The sequence below is a fragment of the Monomorium pharaonis genome, chromosome 2, assembly GCF_013373865.1.
Source record: "Monomorium pharaonis isolate MP-MQ-018 chromosome 2, ASM1337386v2, whole genome shotgun sequence".
Taxonomy (NCBI): domain Eukaryota; kingdom Metazoa; phylum Arthropoda; class Insecta; order Hymenoptera; family Formicidae; genus Monomorium; species Monomorium pharaonis.
Genome location: NC_050468.1, coordinates 14,551,378 through 14,575,589, shown reverse-complemented (window position 1 = coordinate 14,575,589; position 24,212 = coordinate 14,551,378). Strand labels below are relative to the sequence as shown.

General features: G+C 39.0%; 1 protein-coding gene and 1 long non-coding RNA gene across 7 annotated transcripts in view; both read right to left on the bottom strand.

Moving 5' to 3' along the window:
* LOC105834902 (polyglutamine-repeat protein pqn-41) overlaps positions 1-24,212 on the bottom strand; it is a 385,320-nt gene that overhangs the window by 141,883 nt on the left and 219,225 nt on the right. The window lies entirely within an intron of this gene.
* Positions 15,587-22,634, bottom strand: LOC118644592. Its single transcript, XR_004962361.1, has 2 exons — positions 22,073-22,634; positions 15,587-21,885 (listed from the first exon to the last, which is right to left on the bottom strand). It is a non-coding gene; the product is annotated as an uncharacterized LOC118644592 (long non-coding RNA).

Genomic DNA, 24,212 nt, shown 5'->3' with positions numbered 1-24,212 from the left:
CTAATACTTCATACACGCTCTTCCGGTCGAGATCTTCTGACAGTGTGTGCGTGTGCCGCGCAAAAGGCGGCTAATGTCTTTCTGACTGTATGTAATTAACAACGAACACGTTCGACGACGCTCACCCTGTTTCTTAAGACCATCCTAAATTTCTCGGCCGTCATTTCGTGAGACGAGTTGACATTTAAATTAATTCTTGGAGAAATAATGTTGACAAAAAACATCAGAACAGTTACAAAAGAGAGATTTGAAGAATGGAAAAGAAAATAAAAGATAAATGATGCATACATCAAAGATATATTGGATTAAAAAGAGAGAGAAAGAGAGAAGGAGAGTACAAAAGTTTTGGCACTGTTCTTGTAAAGATTAATTTATAATATGCTCTTTGCTTTCTGTTTCTTATTTTGTGTCCTTTTAGTTTCTTCATGTAGTTGTTTTAGCAGTAATCGTGTTTCTTGTCTTTTTCGGAGTTCGTTAATTTTTATCTCGTCAATTTCGATAAAACAGTGCGCGAAAAGACAAAAAGCAAGGAACAGAAAGCAGAGAGCACATTGTAGATTAGTAGCGCTGCCATAGAGTCATCGGAAAAAAAGTAAAATAGTAACTGCTTTTTGTTGGAAAAAGTGACAAAAAGTAACCTTTCAGGCGGAAAAGAGTAATCAAGTGACCAGTGCCATTTTAAATCAAATTTTCAGATTCTAATTAAGGCCTTTTAAGCAAAAAATTACTTTTATTTACTCTTCTCCGAGTCTATCTTTAGATAGTTTAACATATAGTAATTTTTTTTCATAACCTAGTTTAAAAGTTCATAAGAAATGCTTGATCAATATATTACAAAAAGAAATTAGAAATTGAATGAAATTGCTTGAAGATATTTTAATAGCGTAATGAAATAATCACGATTAGGAACAATACCAGTTGTCATTCTTCAACAATTGATGTGAGTACTAGATGGACTATATTTTCAGACTGTACGCGAGAGGCCAAGCAAAAGGACAACCAAAAACATTCTTTTGTATTTTTAGCAATTGTCCCCATTTTTGCGTTTTAGATTCTGGTAGCGCAAAAGATTTTATATCAGTTGTGCTGATCTAGCATTCGGCTCGCAGCAAAATCAAACACTGAGACACCAGATCAATATCCAATGAACGAGTAGCAAATGTTATAAAACGTAATAAAAGTATGAATAGAAACCTTATATTATACAAATTGTGCAATTTTAGCTCAGGAAAAAAGTAACTATAATGACGTATTTTAAACGATATTGACTTTTTAGATACTTGCAAAAAAAGGGTCACAAAAAGTAATTTAAGTGACTGAATGCACTAGATTAACCTTTTTGTCATATCTCTACTAGTAGATTATATCAAATTGTATATTCAAAACGTCAAAGATTGTCAAAAAAAATGATACTATGAGTTATTTATTCTATTTTGTATTGACAAAATAAGTTTAAAAAAAAAAATATTTATACATGAGTATAACAATTCAAGTAAAAAAACAAAGTAGTAAATGTGCAAAAAATATTTGCATGTATTTGAGAAATTTCTAATTCTTTTTAATAATATTTCTCATTGTTTTTTTTCGAAACTCGTATATTATAATCAAATATTCTGTTATCGGATTTTCATTGATACAAAGCATTGTAAACCAAAATTATAGCTCTAGTCATTTTTTCAATAATATATAATTTACCATAATATCTATCAGTATTTACGCACTGTAATAAAAGCAATCTCTTCAAAAAAAAGAACCAAGACTCTTGTGCGCCTCATGCATAATACAAATTTATAAAATATCGCAAACTCAATTTCAGAATCAACCTAATGTGGACGATAAAGACGCGCGTAAGAATTGCGGCGTTACGTGCCGAAAAGTAGGACGACATTAATCGACTGGAATGAAAACAATTAATGTTTCAACGAGCCAAAAGAAATGAAATTATTCCACTTCACGACGAGTAACGCGAACGGGGAAAACGTGGCACCGTGATAAACGGGAGTGAGAAGGAATGGAGGCACCGACTTCGACGTGTCACGAGTTTTATTTTATTCCAGACGCCTATAAAATATTCAGGATGAACGATATCAGCGGCCCGAGTCCTAGCGTAAAGTACGCTACCCAATACCTGCAACTGTGCAAACAGCACGGCAGCACGGTCGTTTTTTGTTCCCCTTCGCCCCCGTCGCGTCTCTATTTTTTTTTTTTGCCCAACCCCGTGAAAGATGATAGCGCTGAGAACGGAATGCCATTAGCATTTCTCGTTTCTACTTTTTGCCATCCGTTATCTGGTGCGAGTGCGGCTATCACATCGCCACCGCCGCTGCCGCCGCGCGGATTCCGCAGTACGTTCGGCGTAACGCGAAATATTCGCGAAGAAAATATACATATCTACGTGGCAGAGTGTCGTGTCGTGTCAACTCGCGAGTTCTCTCGATTTTTCATGGGTACTCACTCCTCTCTGTGGGTCCCTCTGGCTCGCGGCAGGAATTATTTGGTGCCGAAACGTGACGCGTAGCGCGTAATTACGCGAAACACGCCGCCGGAATTGCAATCACGTCCCGCCGTTATTCCCGCCCGCGATTGGACTTATCGTACTTTTACGCAGATAATAAAATCACCATAGATTTTGTGTATCGATGTAATTATCTGACCTGTGACACCATTCTTTCGCGAATTTGCATATTCAATCTCCCCGAGATATTCATATCTCCGCACTCCTGCGCTACATTTTGCATTGATTAAATCCGCCATAAAGTATAAGATAATAAATATATTTGCGCGTCGTATAATTACCCAAATCGTTCCATATATATTTGCATTTAACGCAATCTCCATATTATACGGTAATAAACGCTACATGCAGTATTAAATGCAGATATAAATTTAATAAATAAAGCAATATAGAAATAGTGTTCTCGTCATCCCATCATTAAAGCTTATCCGATTTAGTCATAACAGTGTTGATATTGTTAATACTGGAAAATATACAGATGTGACGATTTATTGCGAGCTATAAACGCATTTTCGCGCACGAAGCTCGTTATTATTACCCTATAATGCGGTCCTCGTCGTTTCTCCTTGGAAGCGCAAAGTCGCGAGAGAACGGAGAAACGCGGGTGAATTGATAAAACCGCGCGCGAATCTCCTTTCGAGCTTTCACGAAGGAACAACTAGCGAATTCGGTTTCTGTATCGCCGAAGTGCGCACGAAGGCACTGCAAGAGACGAATCCCTCTTTCGGAATTATTCATTATTCCACTCTCCGACGTACTGCCGCCGCCGCCGCCGCCCCCCTCGCCGCCCCGGCACTTTACGTCCACCCACCCGACGGTCCTCTTCCGCAGCCATTTTGCGACTCTGCCTTCTCAACTTCATCTACTCGAACCCGGTGCGACTGCTGAAAGTTACATCGAGAAAGCGCGGAAGGGGAATGGGACTCGCCCGGTACAAAAATTGAATAGTTAAAAATTCATTAAAAATCCAGGCTCACGCCCACGGAGATGGAGGCAGATGGAGGCGAGTCCGGAGCGACGCGTTTCGACGGAGGCTCGCGTAACGAAGACGCGCCCGTAAATGGCGCAGTGTCACGAATAATTGAGAAATTATGACTGCTGGTCTGCAGCGGTATCAGAGAAATTTATCGGCGACCGCAAAATAACCGGATTCAAATTTTCACGTCTAAGAGAAAGATAAATCGCAAAAGTTCTGAAAAACGTACGCGTTTAAACGCAAAACTCGATATGCATGAAGGGTTGCAGAAGCGTATAAATAATTCTCCTTTTTTTTTTTTATTAAAAAAATAAAACTTTACAAAAAAATATCGACGAATCGAAAATTATCCGTGAACTCCATATGCATACGTGCAAATTGTCTCAATATTAAAATAGAAACGTAATAAAATCGAGAAATATCTTTTAATCTAACATTTTTTTCTAATCCAGCTGATGAGCGCCTAAATGTCTCGCTCTAAACAATTTTTCGATAATAGCATCCGTAATTCAAACTGAGCGAGCAAATACAGAAATCGAGTAGAGTCCTCGTAACAATTTTGAAGGACGTAAAGAGTCATAACTATTGAGGCACGCAAATATCACCGCGGCCAGGACAAACGGTCACCGTAGGTAGACGGATTTCATTGTCCGGGCATAACGAACGACCGTCGCTCGTCACATTCGGTCGGCCGTTTTCGGGACAAAAAGTTTTTACGATCTATTTGCACGTATGCGATGTGACGCACGCGTGCACCATTCCCTCATACGGGAGCCGTCTCGCGTGGGAATACAAGTGAAACGATCGCGACAAAGCTGACCAAACCAAAAGCAAAAAAAAAGAACGACGTTGACGTCAACTTAGGGAATCCCCTATGACTACCTGGTATCACCTGTGAATGATGACGTTAATGAAGCTGCTGCTTTAATATCGGCACATTGATAATTGTACGATTATAATTACTCGCTTCGCACAAAATTAATTAAACAATATGTTGGTTCAAATTTGTTGTCCACAGCTAACGCGACATTCGGTAATAACGAGACGGTCTGTGTATCGACGGACCGTTTCGATACGACCGATAAAGTGAATCTGAAATTTCAAGAGTTACGATGTTTCGCGCATCGACGGGGGGATATCGACGGAAGAAAGTATCAAAACCGGTGGAGAACCAAAGATGCACGACCAAACGCGAGTAAATAAACCTACATGGATCGACAGATAGATGAAGATAAATACAGATAGATAAACACACACAGGTAGAGAGATAGATAGGCGGAAGGATGGAAAGACAAATAGATACATCCATCTTTATTTTGCGCCGGGGAGCGGCGCGAATCCGGACACGTGGGAATACTATCAGCGCCGGAAGCCACGTTCCACCATCGCCGCCGAAAATCTCGGCGCGTTGCACGTGCAGAGGAAGAAAGAACACCGCGTGTGACTCGCGAATATAAAGCGAAAAATCAAAGGACACAATCAATTCGACGGATTCGAGGTTTTATCGGTGCGAAACCAAAGCGCCCGAGGCGACTTTCGTGGCTGCCAAGATCTCGAAACGAGCAGCAATCCTCACTATCGACGTCGACGTCGACGTCGTCGTCGTCGTCGTCGTCCCCGTCCTCGTCATCGTCGTCGTCGTCGTCGACGACGGTATTATAGCGAGCAAACAAAATATCGGTGGTGTAACGGGACATGGGATACGAGCGACGACGCTGGGGTCCCAGACCAGGAAAACCTGAGCAAGTGCTCGAGCAAACAATGACGGCGGAGCAGTATTGTTCTCCAAGTAATTGAATCCAGCCTACCATCCCTTCGGCCGTCCGATGCTCGCGGCTCCGTCGAGTTCTGCTCTCCGCTTCGTTGCATTCTCTCTCTTTCCCCGGTTCCGTCCCCCCTCCCCCCCCCGCCTCTGGTGAATTCCCTCCCCCTACGTGGCCCTTTTGTCAGAGTCATCGCGTCCTGCGCCTGCCATTCTCTGTCCTTCTACCTCTAAATCCCCCACAATTTCGCGAAATCTTCTTTTTCCCATCTCGCCTGAAAATACGCCGAAATATCTGTTTGTCGTATCGCGCCGGACACAAGGTTAGATAAATTGGCCCTCGTTGACCAACTGGTGACATATGCAAACAATCAACGATCATGTCGGAGGTCTATTCATTAATGTAAGGAAGATTTTAAAAAATATATGTGTGCGTAGAAATTTATATAGAGAAATAAAATAGAGTAATTAATAATTTTACGTAAATTACTTAGTTGCGCGACGAATTATTGACATTAATTAAGCTCGAATAAACATCTCTATGTGGTTGCAAGCGGGAAACTATGCAGTGCCACTAAATTGAACGTCAGTTAATCGTGGATGTACACAAGGCAGTGGTACGAGACTCGAAAGATTATCGCTATTGCAAAATTGCGATCGCAAAGAGGTTGATCGTTACAGTCGCGCTATACGTGCAGATCTTTCTTCGTCTGATAGAAATTCTAGGTCTATTCCAGTCACGTCCGGCCCCTGGACGATTCTTTGAGATCGTTTAATATATTAATGGACACTCGTTATGCAAAATGGAATTTGTTCCGAATAAACCGGAAATTCCGGGCGATAAAAGTAAATGACAAACGGACGCGCCGCGCTCGCGGAAACGCGAATAAAGCGACGTGATAAACGTGTTCAATATGCGAAAAAAGACGCGGCCGCTCCCTCCCCGACATGATATCCATATAAAATAATAGTACCGCGTGGCGGACGTTAACCCGGCGGCACCGCCACACGGCCCAATGTCGTAAACAGATATTGATATTACTGTCATATTTGCACGCGCGACGGACGCGTTTCTCCAGTATTCCCGTTGACCGAATGCATGTGCGGCAAGAGTGCCTCGAAACATTTTGCTAAGTACTTTATCAGATAGATAGACAATCGCATCCCTACTCTCATTTTACAACGTACAATTTCAATGCATTGAATTTTTACTATTCTCTCAAAGAACGCGAGTGTATCTGCTTAGAAAGTTTCCCGGTTAAAAGTAACCTCAACGCCACTCTTAATTTAGATTTTTTATTCATATAACCAATAATGTCATTAAATTAAGTTTATAATTTAATTATTTTTATTAAGTATTTGAAAATAACTATATAACTATTGACACTTTTGGAAATTAAGTATCCCATTTCATCGGATTTCTTCGCTCCGTAACCAGGCTATGATCGCAAAAATTTTGCCTTGGAGCACACACGCATTTTTCTACAATATCCAATAGTATAGATTTACACGACACGTCAATTCCTTGCGTTCACGCAGGCGAACGTAGCCGAGACCTAATACCCATCGGGTTGAGTTTATTATGCATCGAGGGTTCCCGCGAACCGACAGTCGGTCCTTTGCTTACCGAAGGCGTGTGTAACGTCGCATATAGACGTTCTTTTGTTTGCTCGAGATGAACGTGGCACTATGCAAAAGAGGGGAGAGCGAGTTTGCATTCGGTGGACTATCGAATTACAGCGCGCTGTCCGCACCGCTCGTTGCGAGTTCCGCTAACAACTGCAGTCGCAGAAGCTACGTCACACCCATTGTTGAAAACGAAACGTAACTACATGTGAAATTGTCTTTGGAGGCCAATGTACCTTCGATTACATACGCTCATGACCAATGTCGCGCACACGCGGCACGTGGTCTCTCCCATCGTAAACCGCTGTCACACACATGCGGTACAAGTTATCACTGAATTAAACGGTCAGATCCTTTAATTCGGCATAATAAATTCGCGTAAACATATAACAGACAATTCATTAGCGGACTAACACTAATGTAATAATATTTCACATTAGTTTATAAAATTTCCCAAAATTTACGTTTCGTTGAGAAGTTTGTACGTATAAATATTCTATTTAGAAAGTGTGATATTATCTCTATCTTACATTTTATATAACTTTGTTAATAATCAATATTTTAAATTGAAAACTTAATAATTGTATCTGTTATTAATGTGTTGTTCAATCGATTCTAGACTCATAGTTATAAAATACTTATTAGAATGTTATTTATAAAAATGTGACAATAATGTGTAATAAGTAAAAAAAAACAAAGATAGTAATAATGTAACTCTCCCCTCTTCTCAACAAAAATAGATTTTAAAAATTTTGTTTAAAAAAACAGTGTTTGTTATAAAATTATATATTTAATCAGAAGAAAAAAAATATTGCAGAATATATGCAAATATACGTACATGCAGAAAAATATTACCAAGAAAAGCAAATACTCAATTTCTATTTTTCTTGTAGTAAGTAATCATTTAACAAAGTTTATTTTAAGTAAATTGTTTCACGTAAATAAGAAATTTATTTTAAAATTGCTATTAAGAAACTAATAAAAATTCTATGCTATTAAAATTTGCATAATTTGAAATATATATAACCGAATTAAATAACGAAAACCTCAAGTGTACATACATTCGTATGATAATAATATGCTCAAAAGATTCGTACGATAATAATATGCTCAAAGTTTAAAAAGAACGAGTATATGCAATTAAATGCTAAAACGTACCTTGAAAAAATTTTGAAATGCTCAAAAATAAAAATTGTGTTGTAACAAATATCGACTGGTATATATTAGCGCTATTGCATAATCGCGAGCTATTAAACGATTCCAGAGGTAATTACTCGTACAGAAGTAAAATTCGTATTCCATAATAGAAATACTGCAAATTGTTATTATAGTGCTCTCTTCTCTCATAACGTAGTTAAAATATTTTCATATTTTACAGACATTATATATCATATTTTACGTATATTAATCATCGACATCAACAATAAGATAAAGTGGCACATTGAGATAATCACGAGAGCAGTACATTTTTACATAAAATTTATCTATCGAGATTTATTCTTCTGGGACCTTCCATCAATTAAAAGGTGTCACTGAAATTTATTTTTATAAAAGCAAAATTACAAAGAGTCTAAATTCCGGTAAACTTTTCACTAAAAATTCTCTACCGGCGAATTAGTATCCCGCTGAATTCTAGAGACTGAAAAATACTGGTCTACTCCCGTCGTGTCGAGCACTTTGCACGCCAGTTCGAGTTTTACTCGCAATTACGAGTCGGCTACGGACACATCGTTGAAAGCGGACAGTCCGGCCCGCTCGTTTACTTCGTTTATTTACCGAGGTACTCGCGACTTGAGCTTTACTCGAGTAATTAGACTCGAAGCGCAATGCTGTCTTCGAAAGCGAACGAAATGTCGGCTCTGTGTCCCCAAAGCTCTCTATCTTTATCTCCCTACGTCTCCTCCCCCCCCCTCTCTTCTCTCTTTATTTCTATCTATCTCTCTCGCAGCTTTTACTTCCCACGTTACAATCCTCCCACTCTTTACTCGGAGAGTTCACTTACAATCAGGATAGAAGCTTCCGAGATAACGTTGTAGGAACGGACGGAAAAGACCGTGTGTGTGCCAACGGCGTCGTCGTCGCCGTCCAGTCTGTCGCGGATTTACTGCGCCGGGTTACCGTCTGCTAGCGAGTCGCCGTATCCGCTTAAAATTAAAGCCGAAGCGCGGGATTGCCGCAGAGAGAATAAACGAGGCGCAAGGGGAAGAATTTCAAACGGCAGTGCGCACGTCGCCGCGCAGTCTGCGCCGGAGTATGAGCGTCAGCGAACGAGTTCGCATCGCATCGAACTTCTGCATGCCGCGGAATTCCGCCCGAAACTATGGCAGATGTTCGAAAGCGTATCCGGCGGCGTTTTTGCTTGCCCGATAGGATTTACACTTCAGCAATAATGGCTGATTGCACCTCGCTCACGGCGGGTTCGCGCAAACAACGAGGCATGCCAAACGAAGAGTTGCTGTCTTTTTCAAAAACAAATATGTATCATTTTACTAAACGTAGTTGTAAACTAAATTTCTTTAAAATATTGCAAACAATTGTGATTATAAAATTGATTAAAAAAGTACATCTAAAATATAAATAATTTAAACAAGATTTTCTAATAAGTAAAAATTATTTTTTATATTTATTATTTTTTATAAGAATATGAGTTGCAATTAAATAATTTATGTACACTATATATAATATAGCAAAGTCTCAGAACTAGTAAAAATTAAAAAATACGAGAATCTTGTCTACTTGCGCTGTTTCAGAATTTACTTTCTAATTGACTATTAATTTTATGAAAGTAACTCGCTCACTTTCTCATCTATCATTTTCATATAAACTTGTTGTTAATTAACATTACAACTGTAAAGTTAATTCCAATTTAATATTTATATTACTTTAATTACTTTAATATTTATATTACTTTAATATTTATATACATTACACATTTAGAATTATAAAAATTTGTAAAGAAAAATTACTGTTGATTAGCAACAGATAGTGTAAATGCCAATATTAGTTAATCGATTCGATCAATCCGATTAATTTTCCTTTCTATTTGTAACCTAACTAGCTACGAGGAAAGTTATAATAAATAGATTAATTAAAGATTGATATCAAGATAAAAGTTATTGACATCATCAATACGTCTAAACCGAAGGTATTTCTTGAACAATCACAATTTTTGTATTAAAATCTAATTGATTAGTAATAACTTCACAAAAACTTCGATCTTCATAGAACGATTTTTGTATATAAAATATATAATAATATTTATAGTACACAGCCGTTAGGCAAAGATATTGGGATCAGGGTCAGAACCTAAAGCAAAGGAGAACCAGAAATAGAATTGACTAAAAAATTGTTAAATATATTCTCGTTATTTTTAAAATCGGCTGTCGGACAAAAAAACGAATCTTTTTATAACTTTAATTGAATATAATATCAATAAAGATATTAATTATATAACAAATCGATGGATTTGTTAAAATAAAAGCCAGAAAAGTGTAATAAAAATAATTTTCTATCAAAATTAATACATGTGCATAATATTTTCTATTTCTTGCGTACATAAAAATTATTTATAATCAATTTAAACATATATTATATCATATTTGTTTTGTTATAATTTAGCCCACCCCCAAGTTGCAAAACCCAAAAATAAAACTTTGCCCAAGGCACCTGAAAAGTTAGTTATGATTCTGTATATTTATAAAAAGAATCAAACATTCAGTCCTATCAGCGTAAAAATCTGTACTGGAGACTCATCGGTGAGCGATATTCTTAATTTTTTCGCGAAAAAACGTGGCGCGCCGACATGTCGCCGATTAATTTATCCTGTTCGTCCGCCTCACGAATCCGCTCCCGTTTTCGCTTGCATGCCATGTCGACGGCGGAGATGCAAATTTAGAAATACACGGCGACGTCGTGTCTAGTGGCTTCGACGCACGCGACCTTTACATACTGTTGTAATAGGCACCGCGCGTAGTCGTAGACGGATATTTTTTGTAATTGAAAATGATCGATCACGGCGCCCGTAAGTCCCGTGATACCGGGTAATAAGATTACCTACTTAAAATAGCAAGATATGTCTAAGAAAACAAGTCGTCAAAAAATTGTCACAGATTTATATAATCGCCAAATTGAATAATTAGAGAGAAATAAAGCGTACACAAAATTTGGTAATGCACAAAAATATTTGTATAAAATAACATAACGTGTAATATTATTTTCATATAATTTTCATATATATAAATTGCAAGTTTGAAAGTAGATAAAGTAAAATATTCGAAAACTACAAAAAGTTAGATCAGTGCAAAGTTACAAATTTAAGAATATTAGTTAAGGAAATTATGCAAAATGTAACTTATTTTCATGCCAATTACTATAGCTATAATATAAATTCTGTGTCATTAATCGCAATCTCTTGACGTAAACTGTAGAATCATAGGAATAATTTACTCACTCTCTGTTTGTGATTGACGCAAAAGGGCGAGGTGAAAGCACTGTTACATACCTGAAACAAGAAATAACAAGTTAGTATCAGTCATCAAGCAACACGGACGTTTTTATTACCCCCTTCGCGCGTTTCATTTTGCCGGACAATCGCGGAGCCCAATGAAACTTATGGCCGGCGGCGATAAAACTATATAGCGTTTCAACCCGCGACTCTACAACACTCTATAAAAGCACGCCCAGTAAGGTCACGTATTTAATAACGCCATACATCGGGCACACGCAGATAAATTGGATACGGCACGTATCAAGATTTACGCTCTTAACCATTTCTCCGCTGCGGGACCATAGCTTTTGATTCTCAATAAGACACATTTTTTGTTTCCATTACGTTGAATTGGGCTCTACCTTCATACGATGGAGTGTTTATTGAGATGAACGTGATAAAACGTGACATTACGTGGCTTTAATCGACGTGCCCTAATGTCATTTGACATTTTCCCTTTTTGCGCAATGCAGTACACTCTGATTTTTATCAATTTGTACCAGGTCATATGGGATATAAATTTTGCAAGTTTCAAGATTAAAAACTCGAAATTAAAACGGAAAGAAATGGCCGAGCGTATATTTAAATGTATTAAATCGCATTGCTGCTCACTTTTCTATCGCTCAATTTCGTATTTGACTATTTTCCTACGAGATCAAAAGAGAGTAACTATCATTATATTGCATGAATAAACAGAAAAAATGATCGGTTGTATCGTAAATTGAATTCGGATATTGGTCGACGCCGCATGCACATGCAGTTACACCAAATCGCATATTTAATTCCGATAGGAATATAAGCTGTGCATCAAAGAAACCTTTGAGCATCAAAGGACATCCCCGGGAGAAGAGCCAAGCATCGGCTGTCGCGATCTAGTTTACATTCAAGCAACCTCCGGCTCTTGGAGATGAAGCTAAAGAAAATTGTAGAATACACGCAATATCATTGGGAAGAAACGATCTAGAGTCTTTGTTTAACATTCTAAATGTAAAAATGTTCCCTCGAAATTCATAATTAGCATAAATTTCGAATAAAAAGAATCTATTCTTAATGCAAAGAGATGCTTAACAAGTATCGTTGAATTCTCAATATTATGGAGAATAAAATTAAATTCCTGGAGAATAAAATAAAAATTTAATTCAAAAATACTTTTAAGATATCATATGAACAATTTGTTTCTAGTTTATTCTTAATTCTTTTATAATCTTTATATAAAACAACAAATAAGAAAAGTGCTATTCAAAGCAGTTCTTAGTGCTTAATAATAATAAATAATTCTGTATGATTCTTTTTAAATCTCCAGTTCATGCAAATTGCGCGTCATGAACCATTTAATAATAATTTTGATAATATTAAACTCTATAAAATCGCCCCTTCTCGAAAAGATTCAAATCTAGGTGTTTAATTTTTTTACAGTGTTTTTCGGGAAGAAGAGAAGAATCTCCTAAAAGTTTGTTAGCATCAAAACTATTAAAGTATTCATCAATTCCTTTTCTCGTAAGAATTGTTTCAAGATAAAGATTGTAAAAAATTCACAAAAATTGTTATTAAGCAGCAAAAATAGCCTTTGATTAAGAAATGATACTTCTCTTATTTCTTGTATCAATTACATATCGGTCCAATGTTCCACTTTTGTCTCTTATATAGAAATATAATTTCATAAAAAAATGTATAAAAGAAAAAATAGTCTCAAGAGGATCTTTTAAATCCTTTAATGTGTAAAATGCTGCTTATGATTGCAATTAAATTGTTGTTATCGTAATAGTCATTCCATTCAATTCACATCCGTAGTAATTTAAGTTTAAATGGAAAAATTTATTTCTGAAATGAGTTACCTCAAAGTTATATGGTGTCTACAATTAGGGTTTAACCAGGAGCCGCCACATAAGTGGGTTTACGTAGAGGAGGGTTCTGAAACGCACACACACGGCGTAACAGAGTATGAGGATTGCCGTCGAGAAGACGTTACGTACTTAGTTATCAAAGGTTTGCAAGGGCAGCAGTACCCTCCTGCACCAAGTTTCCTCTGAGGTCTTAAAGGTGTCCCGCGCGCTGCACGCGAATTTCTCAAGTTATGATTTAGTATCCAGTGGGTGGTCTGAAGTGAGATCAGAGGGATACGTCTCGAGGAATACGCTCAGGAGAGAAAGAAAGAGAGACAGAGAGAGAATTGGAAAAGTGGTATCAAAGTAAATATACAGGATACCCCTATATCAACTGTATCTTTATTTGCAGAATCACTATAGAGAAGCCCATACAAGTAACAAAAAAAGAACTATCTTTTTTTAATTTAATAATAAATTAGTAAAAGAAAAATAAGAATCACGTTATTTCCTAATACGCAATGTGCTTATATTAATGCTATGGAATTCATTAATATAAGAAAATGTTCTACTTGTTCACAGACACCCATTGTAATAAAAAAACAGACGGAAAAGAACAAGACGCGAAGACGGCTGTACATTCTGTAGAAAAAAAGCGCAAAACAAGGCGAACGAAAAGTGAGGCAGAGAAGAAGAACAAAAACATATATCGTGCGATAAAGAAAAGCTTGAAGACAGAGACAGCAAATCGTACAAGGAGAGATACAAGTGGTAGCCAGACGAGAGAAGAAGCAGACGGTATCGCGGTGAAGAGAAGGAGAGGAAGACCGGGATGGGAACAGGGACCGGAAGAGAAAGGCAGGTAGGAGAGGGAGGATGCAAAAGGTCGAGAGGAGGAGTAACTTCCTAACAAGGCGGTTAGTTGCGGCTTAGCAACGCTATGAACGCGAAATATTGCAAGCCGGCGAGTTTCCCCCGCTCTGGTTCCCCTCCACCCTCTCCGTGCCACTTCGTCGGCCCGGCTTACTCCGACTGTCTGTGTGCTGCATGGTCGTCTAACACAGAAGTACAGGCCGGATGCGGTAAAATTTCGATACGCTGATAATCGATTCTCTGCCAGCACGAGACACAAATGGTCCTCCATGATCACCGCTAATGTCCACGATTAGCGATGGATATGGATAATAGAAGGCTAGCAATATCAGAGAATTCATTTATCTACGATATACACGGCAAAATGTATCCTTGCGTTAATTGTTATAAAAACGTAGACATCATTTTCACGCGCCCATGATATACATAAGTGTCAATTTATCGAGATTGATGGCGAAAAAAGTCTCAATTTGTAGTTAACCAATTTAAACGGTGGATATATTTTTATTTATTTTTAACTTGAGACGGTAACTATAATATTTTGTTAAATTGCTACCAACTCGCAATCATTTCAGCAGTTAAAAAGTGAGATGATCGTGCAGATTTTTCGCCGACACCTGCAATTCTGCATCGTAATTATCCGCATGGTTGGTTGCTGCAAACGCAAGCAGCAGGTTCTCCATGAAATCGGCAAGTCGACAACCGACACATGAAAATTTCATAAGATTGAGCGAAATCGTTCTATACGTATTTTACATCTTAATAAATAAAAAAAGTTCTCTATAGCATCATATCTAAGAAAAAATTAGAACTGTTTTGTGCGGAATATTTAACACATTTGCCATTCAATGTTACAGCAAAATTAAAAATTGTATTTATAAACAAAAATATATAAACAGTATAAAAAAATAATATGATGCTGTCTATATTGTAAATTTGTATTCAATAATATCAATAAAAAAATTGTTTTACAAAAGGAAGTGATTTCGTTTCCGTTAAGCCCTTTGTGTTTTCCCAATTTACTCTTTCTGTCCAGTGCGAAAGTAACTCTGTTAATGCAATACTTTACGTTCTGTGGCATCAATAAATTTTTAAGGGTGAGCGAATAGAAATTGTGCGATCAACTGGTTCAATTTTGATTTTGTTGGAGTATTTCCGCAAGCCACAAACCGCTAAGCTCATCTTAATTAGAACAGTAATATGTCAGCGGAGATCCTTAGCGTCGAGATCAAAGGGTATAATGAAGGGCATTGGAAGTTTCCGCACGAAACACAACTTCTTTGAGAAAGTTTCGCGAGTGATTCGATTAAATCCAAACGGCATGCGCCCTCTTTGACGTCACGAGCTAATTATTTCCGACTGTCGTTGTAATCGGTACAACGATTGAGAGTAGAAGCGAAAACTTGTTTGTCTTCATTCACTACGCCCAGATATGCTAGCCCAGTGTGCCTGTTGCACCGCAATTTGCATAGATGCAGCAAGCTGCCAGCTGCTGTCGAATACCAGTCAGTTTCTTTGGTTATAATTTTCATTCCATAAGAAAGAGAGAGAGAAAGAGAGAGAGAGAGATTTAAACCTCTCTCGAACATAAAATTACTAGAATGTATGAAAATAATGATTTTGATCTTATTTCAGAATTAATAGACATTCGTGGACAAACGTTTATTTAACATTTGCGCATAGTCATCTTGCTAAATTAAAAATATAAAATCTTTGTTTACGTGTAATATAATAATTTAAAACGCTACTCGCACGAACTTCAGTCACAAATCATGAAAACAAAAATCGGCATCATATGTATGTGATATATGGTAATTAATGGTATACCGTACGTCTCTCTCAATGACGTCAAAATCGCATAAAACTTTGGGGCACTCGATAAAAATGTCATAACCAAACGACAGTTACCGGATTAATAACGTCCGTCACGATCTATTAAGGTACAACTGTAAATCGTTACATCGTATAAATATCAGGATAGAAAATCACGACGGCAACGATGGAAGCGATTGATTTAATCGGCCATTTAGTTTCGCGAGGGAATCAGTCGGCGTGGTGTGCACAACCACCGTACATGTCCACTCGCATTCCGCCGGGGAATGGATATAATTTTTATTTATTTACACAAGGGTCGGCTATCGCCCTTAGCCTCCGCGTCGGATCGCAATAGGGCGGCTGGTTTATATTTTATTCATCCCCTATTGAATTCGGGCTCAATCTCACGAAAGTGTCTCTACCATGGCCGTCCGGTCCTCATGCTCTCTTTGCTGTGTCTCTTCTGACTCGGATCAGGATCCTCCCCTCCCCCTCCCCCCCTCCCTGCTCTTCCTTTTCCGTCTCTCCAGCTTCTCTACGTGGTAGGTATTCCAATCTCACTATGCTCCGTCAGACCTTCTCCTCCTCACTTGGAAAGCATCTCCTTCCTCGTTCCCTCACTCGCCTTCCGCCTGTCCTCCTCTCGAAGACCACCCGGGGCTCTAGGTTCTCTTTAAATCTGTACCACGATACCTTTGCGTTTTCTCGTCGTGACAATCGTTCGCAGCCTTCGAGCAACACATGTCGTTTATCGAGAGCGACTCCGTGTACGCTGAATTGCTTTTGTATGCGCGAATCCTTCGAATCAAATCGCCAGCGAGCACACTCAAAACGATCGTATATACGCGGGAGCAGTATACACATATCGAAACTTTAAAAATGCAATTTGTTTATGTCAAGAGCAAAGTACCAACTCGAGTCGAAATTCTAATCCTACTTTCGACCTCAATTACGATTCTTTACTATCTATTTTGAAATGTTTAACATTCAAATAGATTTGTTTTAATACTGCTTAATACGTACGTTTTAAAACTAAGGTTGAAAGTAGGAGAAAAAATTCGACCCGAGAAGAACAAGAAAGCGAATTTTTAATTGCAATTCGGCGATAAATAGTAAAAGGCTGTTTTTTAATGAAGATCCGATCTCGGTGCAATCATCGCGAGACTTCGTGGTAGACAACGAATGAATTTTCTCCCCGCCTTCCTTTCGTCTAGTTTCCGCGCCGCTCTCGAATCCTTCACGCCTTGCAATTTCAGAAGTGTCGAGACAGCACTCGTACCCAGACGCTATTAAATATTGAGAAACTCCGTGCCCTTCGAACGTCTCGCCCCGCCCGGTCGTCTTACATACGCCTCCGTATCTCTGTCTACCTGCATACGTGACAATGCGTGTAAAAGATCTCGCGTAGCAACGCGCGTGTTGCTGCATTGTTATGGCGTGAATTTCAGTTCGTCCGAAGCAAGTAAGAAACGCAGCAATGATCGAATGCACAAAATACGAAAGACTACACGCGCAATACAAAGAACTCCTTTTTAGTATGTTTTATTTAACAAACCGTATCGTTTGTATACATCATATGAAAATTAAAGTTTTAAAAAGTAAATGCTATAAATTTCTAAAAGTTATGCATATAAAATCATCAAGAGAGAAACAGAGATCACTAAGTTTATTATTATCAAAACACCTCATTCGCCCGAGGACTTCAATTATTCTGCTTAATTTTATCACTCGATTAATGACTACAATTTAATTACTACATCTAATTAAAACATCCATTAATCAGATATAATTGAAAATATAATACACGATCGTTTCATTTCTTCTCTAAGTGCAATTATTGGGAATTGAGTAAACGAAGATTAGCCTCGATCTAACTATTTCCTTTTCTTTTTTTTCTTCCTGTAGAAAACCATAATCTAGGAAGACTGGCGAATGGCACGGCGGATTTATTTAACTCGAAGTGCTAAATCGTGTGAATTATCAACGAAGAGCTCCAACTTGAAACATCGGGGAAAAAAACCTAATAAATCCCGACCCTGACACGCAATCCAGTACTTCAATGGCCCGGCTTGAGAAAGGCAGGACTTCGCATCGGGAGCGGCCACGGAAGCGTCGCAAAAGCGGGTCCGTCGCAACAACAAGAAAGCCACGAGAGGATAAGACCGGTTTCTGCAGCGACGAGGAATCCGTGTCACGCCTTCGTGGCACTAAACGTGCCACACAAGATAAAACGCGACGCGGGACTCGGCCGCGTAACGACATACGTGTGTAATTGTCGATGGGACATCTTACGAGGGATAACATCCGAGAAAAATGCGGGTCCATGCCGTCGTAATTCGTCGAGTACCGTGGAAAACGTTGTGTGTACCGGGCGCGGGGATAATATATCTCGAAGCGGGCTTCGATAAAGTTGAGGGCATAACGTGCCGCGGCTGCGGGCCGCACGAATAATCGGAGTCGTTTAGCTCGCCGGCACCGGCCATCACCCGAAATTTACGATTTCGTGTTTATTCCACGGAACGTAAAGTAAAACAATTCTCCGGTATAATGGCAAAATCGATTGCTCCCGCCTAACGTAACAAACGTCGGCAGTCACTTAGGAAGCGATGGGAGAGATCTCCCCCGCGTTAAAATTTTTACGCGATTGCGACAGGGTATTATAACAATAATAGTGACGAACAAGTAGACGGATAAAAATGCGAAAATCGAGAGAAGTACATTCATTTGAATAAATCTGCGGCGGAGATACGTGATGTTTCTTGCGAGAGATGAAAGGGGGGGAAAGGAAAAAATCAAGCTTTACACTCATTAAATCTGCACAATCATTCATTGCGTTAAATTTGCATAAACCGAGAACAACAATTTCTGTACGCAAGGTACGGTAAACGAGTCGATTAAATGGAGAACTATTCTTACCGGTTTACACCAACTCGCATTACTGTTACCCTCTCTACTACTCGCTATTGCGCAAAACCATTTTCTCTTAATGACACGGGCTTCCTGAAAATAGGCTTTATATCACGCGCTCGTACCCGGAGGTTTCCTCTCTCGGGTCCACGTCGGCGATGGCACTGGCGCATACGACGCACCTAACGACAGTGGGTACCTTTACGAGTACGGCTGGTCCTTTCGCACGCGATAATTGCAGCATATTCCCGTAATTATTCGAGTCCGAATAATTTCTCTCCGCGTGCGAACAAAGACCGAACCGCCGCCGGATGTCCCTGTGAAACGGCGCATAGGTTCGTCTTTTCGACTCGCCCTCGTCGGACGTAGACTCGCTTATTTGCGGCGTGTGTATCATGCGGCGTTGAGCTCCTCGTACGCGAGAAGTGCCGAAAGCACGGGCGTACACACGGACGACATCATGTACACCGCAATTAGCAAACAAGACTCGACGCTTGTGTCGATGGCAGGAAGAGAGGGAAAAGACCGCCGCGGAAACGGAGATGAGCGAGAGAGAGAGAGAGACAAAGAAAGAGACAGAAGGCAGTCCAGATGAGACGAATTCCAAAAGAGATGTGCTTTTAATTATACTAACGCCTGGTGTCCGATTAAATGAACGAAGGAGCCAAACTCGTGAAGCTCGGTGCAAATTTAATTATAGAGAAGAGAAAGCGCGGGGATAGGGAAGAGGGCAAGGACGAGGAAAAGAGAGAAAAGAGAGCGACCAGCGAGAACCGACAGTCTAGACTACGTGTACAAGAGGGAAAGAGAGAATGAGTGGTCGAGGCAGAGAAATCTTCAAGTATTTATATGATGGCAGTTTGTTTAGGCCGCTTATTAATGGGACGGAAGAGGGTCGTTGTAATTAAGGGAACCCGGGATTCCATCCAGTGGCACACAGAACGTCCTTCGAGGACGATGCGGCTGAGCTGGTTGCCGCGTACCACCGAAAACGACGCCGGCGCGCGGGCGCGGGTGTGTGTGTGTGTGTGTGTGTGTGTGTGTGTGTGTGTGTGTGTGTGTGTGTCTCTTCTTCATCTCCAACTCCTCTTCTGTCATCTATTCGTTTCTTGTGCATCCTATCCTTCCTCCCGCGCTCTGTCCCTCTCTTTACAGTTTAAGTCGGCGCGCATCTCTCTTTCTCTCCGTCTTCGCGCAAATGTCTGAAATGTCTTTCGGTAGGAAACAAAACGTATTCAACTGTCGAAGAAACCTTTATCGTCTCCCATCGTCCCGCTGTTCCCTTCGTCGTCCGTTCATATTTACTATTCGTCGGGAGACGTCTTGAACAGGCGCAGGAAGAACGGGACGAGAAGCTATCGCGCCGCATACGCACCCATTAAATTAACGTTATGCAAATATCACGATGTCTGAGCGCGCGCGCGCGAGGGAGAACGGCAATTAAAAAATTATACTTTAATTAGGTACGAACACGAACTGCGTAACCGGCACGTGAAAGAGAATGGTCAAGCGGTATCGGCTTAATTAGAGCTAAATTCTAAATCATTTATGTATGCTTCTGGATAGTGGTAATACTAGGTAAAACAAAGCAATACGACTGATCGAAACCAATGCTGAAATTCTATTTCTGCGCAATAATTCGCAATGAATAAAATACATACATTTACACAATTACACAATATTTCGCTTGATGTTATTAGAACTTCAGAGATGTTATTTACCTTGCGATAATTGATAAAAAACAAAACAGAAAGCAATGCTGTTTTCATTTGAATATAAAATGTAATTTTAGACTCTTATATATTTGAGTGATTATAATTAATTGAAATGTGTTTAACGTAAAGCATACTGTAAGTAGATTAATTTCAGGTAATTGAGTAAATATGTCTATTGCGTGTCTTGACAGCTCGTTAACATATTTAAGTCGACGTCTCAGCGCTAATATCATATTTTCAGTCAATACGAAATTCGCGAGAGAGAAATTTCCTCCCGTTCCCGTCCCGTGTGCGCGTATCGCCTTTTAAACTCCCATCCCGCGGAAAAACAAAGCGTATTCAAAGCAACGTACTGTCATTTATATTCATACACACCCTACCACGTCCTTAAGTGTCTCGCGATGGAATAAAATACTCTCATTGTCTCCCTCAACCCCTCAAATTTTCTCTCTTTCCCTCCCACTGACACTCCTTCTTTCTTTTTCTTTCCTTCTTCCCCTTCTCTTTTCCGCTTTTTTATTCGTTCGTTTTTATGACGTCTCTCAAACAAGAAAACGAAAGTTTATTTTATTGTCACGGGACATTGTCTTTTGGAATACTGTGCGCGTTTATAGCGAAATAATTGTGGCAATACTCAGTGCAATCAAATAACATATTCAAGCCGCATTAATTGTAGCGATTCCCGTTATATATTTATCAAATAATTACAAGATAATTAAAGGTTACTCTGATCTCAATCATACATATTAAATATGCTATATTTATGATTGGCTTCAGATTACCTAAGCAAATGAATTTGTAAGCAACAATCATATCGACGGTGTTTGTATGTAAAACTAAAAAATATATTTAATAAATTATATAAAGATATTTGTTAAGCAACAAGATTTGTTTCAACCGAGAAATAGCACTTTCTTTTGCTTCTTGTGAATTTGTAAAATTTTATATTTTATCTCATACATGTGTTGTAAAGTCTTTTAAATTTACAGTAAAAGAATAAAAACAAGTTTGCCGTTAGCGAAACAAGACGATCATTAATTACCATTTGATTTTTATACAGAAAAAATGCAACTTAAACAGATGTATAAGTTTGATCGATAAAACTTTCAAACTTCAATTTACGATTAAATAGTATTTAATATAATTCATGATTAAATATCAAAATCATTGTAATAAGAATGTTAATACCTTGTATGCGGTATTTTCTCTCCTCAAGTTAGTGGGCTGAATAACACTTAGGTTTCGTTGTATTTCTTTACATGCTTTATTTTAGAGCTTACTTATTTATCTTTCATGCACCATGAGGTAAGAGTAGAGGAGTACGATCTTCACAACGTGCGAATAGCAAAAGTGATCCCGTTTTTAAATCCCTAATTGGAAAAAAATCCTGTGAAAAAAATAGATTCATATTCATTTATAGCTCGCCATTTATAGAGAGAGAGGGAAAGAGAGAAAGAGAGAGAGAGAGAGAGAGAGAGAGAGAGAGAGAGAGAGAGAGAGAGAGAGAGAGAGAGAGAGAGAGAGAGAGTGTGTAATAATGTAATCATCGTAATCTTTCTGAAAATGCAACTCACAGTTCACAGAGGCGACTTATTTTTCCTTCCTCTCTCTCTCTCTCTCTTTACAAATCGCGACCATGGATAATATGAATCCATTCCTTTCAGCGGATTCTCTCCCAATTAGGGGGTTTAAAAAAGGGAGCACTTTTGTTTCCCGGAGATCGCCCTCCTCTTCTCTTACGCCGTGACATGCAGAAAAGCGCGCGTTCTTCTCTCGCCATATTGAAAGACAGTGATGTCCATCTAAGAGGGAGGGCCTTACCGCTCGGCGCGCGCCAGTGGCTCCACGGTCATCGCACGCTACTCTACGCACACTGGCAGCGTAGTTGACGCGCGCAATTTGAAACATAGCCTAGCGCAACTACATGCAAATGAAATAAACGTAAAAACAAAAATGAAATAATATTAAATTAAAGATTATGTGCATAACGAACAAGGAAGAACAAAATCGTCTAATTTAAATTTCGCAAACAATATATTGTTTTACCTATCTTATTTCAAAGCTGCGATAAAATCTTTATACGGGCGTCTTATTGTTAATCAATTCTCCTATCTATTAGTTATATTTTCTCAATCATTGATCTGCTTGGATCAAATCGGCATAAATCAACCGTAAAAAGTTTTGTCATTTGTATACGTATCTCTTTCATTTCTGCGTCGCATCTGCAGAATCTATTATCATATATTAAAAATATTATATATTAATCATATATATATATATATATATATATATATATATGTAAAATAATCAAATAAAGAGAAGAAATGGGTCAAATTTTTATAATAAAAAAAAATATATATACCGATACTCCGTAGAATATTTAAATATAAAATTTTAATAATATTTTTAAAATATAAAAAAAAAGAGAAAGAGAATACGTATCTGCGGTACCGCAAAAATTTCGCTATCCCTCTCACGTAGCATACTATCTTGCTCCCGTTTTATTACATAAAATTGAAAAAAAAGAAAGGTGAGAAACTCGATTAATAAAATGCAGTCGATCGAAATCGCCCTATTTTTTTTTCGCTCGCCTTCATTCGCACGCACCAATCGCCGCCAAGCAAATTCCTATTCCGCGTGAAATAGAGCGCGTTCGAAGGAAAAACGAACTGTCGTCTATATGCATACGCAGTCTCGTCCTTAAGTGTCTCGCATCGGAATAAAATACCCATGGCGTCTCGCTCCGACTCATCACCGGAACCGCTTTCCTCCTCATCGTCATTCCATTCCGCAAAGAGAAGAGACAGTGAAATGGGGACTGAGGGAAGGGCTGAAAAACGGAATTCGTTTAACGGTTACCGAATACATTTCTTTCGACAGTAGACGTCAATTAACTACACCCGATTCGAACTGACGTTAAACGGGGACACACCAAGAGAGAAACGGTGAAGGGCCTAACGAAGGAAAGGGACGAATAAAGCAGGGTGAGGTCCGCAGGGAGAGAACGAGAGAGACGGAAGGAGAGGAGAAAGAGAGGAAACGGAGAAAGAGGAGAGAGAACGGTGGGAGAGGAGATGGATTTAGTCCGTTCAATTATGTGACTCGAGTGGAAAAGGATGGTTCGCTCAACGTCACGTTTTGCTACGCCGACAGTCGAGATAGAATTTCAACGCGGAGCGTTTATTTCGCGTCACTCGATTAATTAATCGCGCATTAAAACTCGATGGGATCTGCATACGCGGCGCGACGCGACGCGGCGCATCGCCGTGCCACGCGATCAATGATATTTTAGGACGAAAAGCAGCTTCGATGCAGCAAAATACGGACAAAAGAGCGCGTAGAAGGAAACCGCCTCCCGGAATCGCCATAAAAAAATTATGTGCGTTACGTACACGCAATTGCTAATTAACTGTCGTAGAGGGAATCACAACCGGCACTTCAAGTGAATAACCTGGTTGTAATTACGCTTTAATTCGTCGGGATTATTTTAATTATATCTTCCTCCCCGCCAGGGAAGTGTGCAGCATCACGCGCGCAGCGATGTCCGAGCAAAAGTGCACGTCATAAAACTCTCTCAAAAAATACATATTAAATATAAAAAATATTACACATCGACTACGTTATACAAGGCAAGCATTAATATTACTAATGTTACTAGAACAATTTTACGCCTTGCGTGACACAATTTCCTGATTAATTTATAAATATATATTT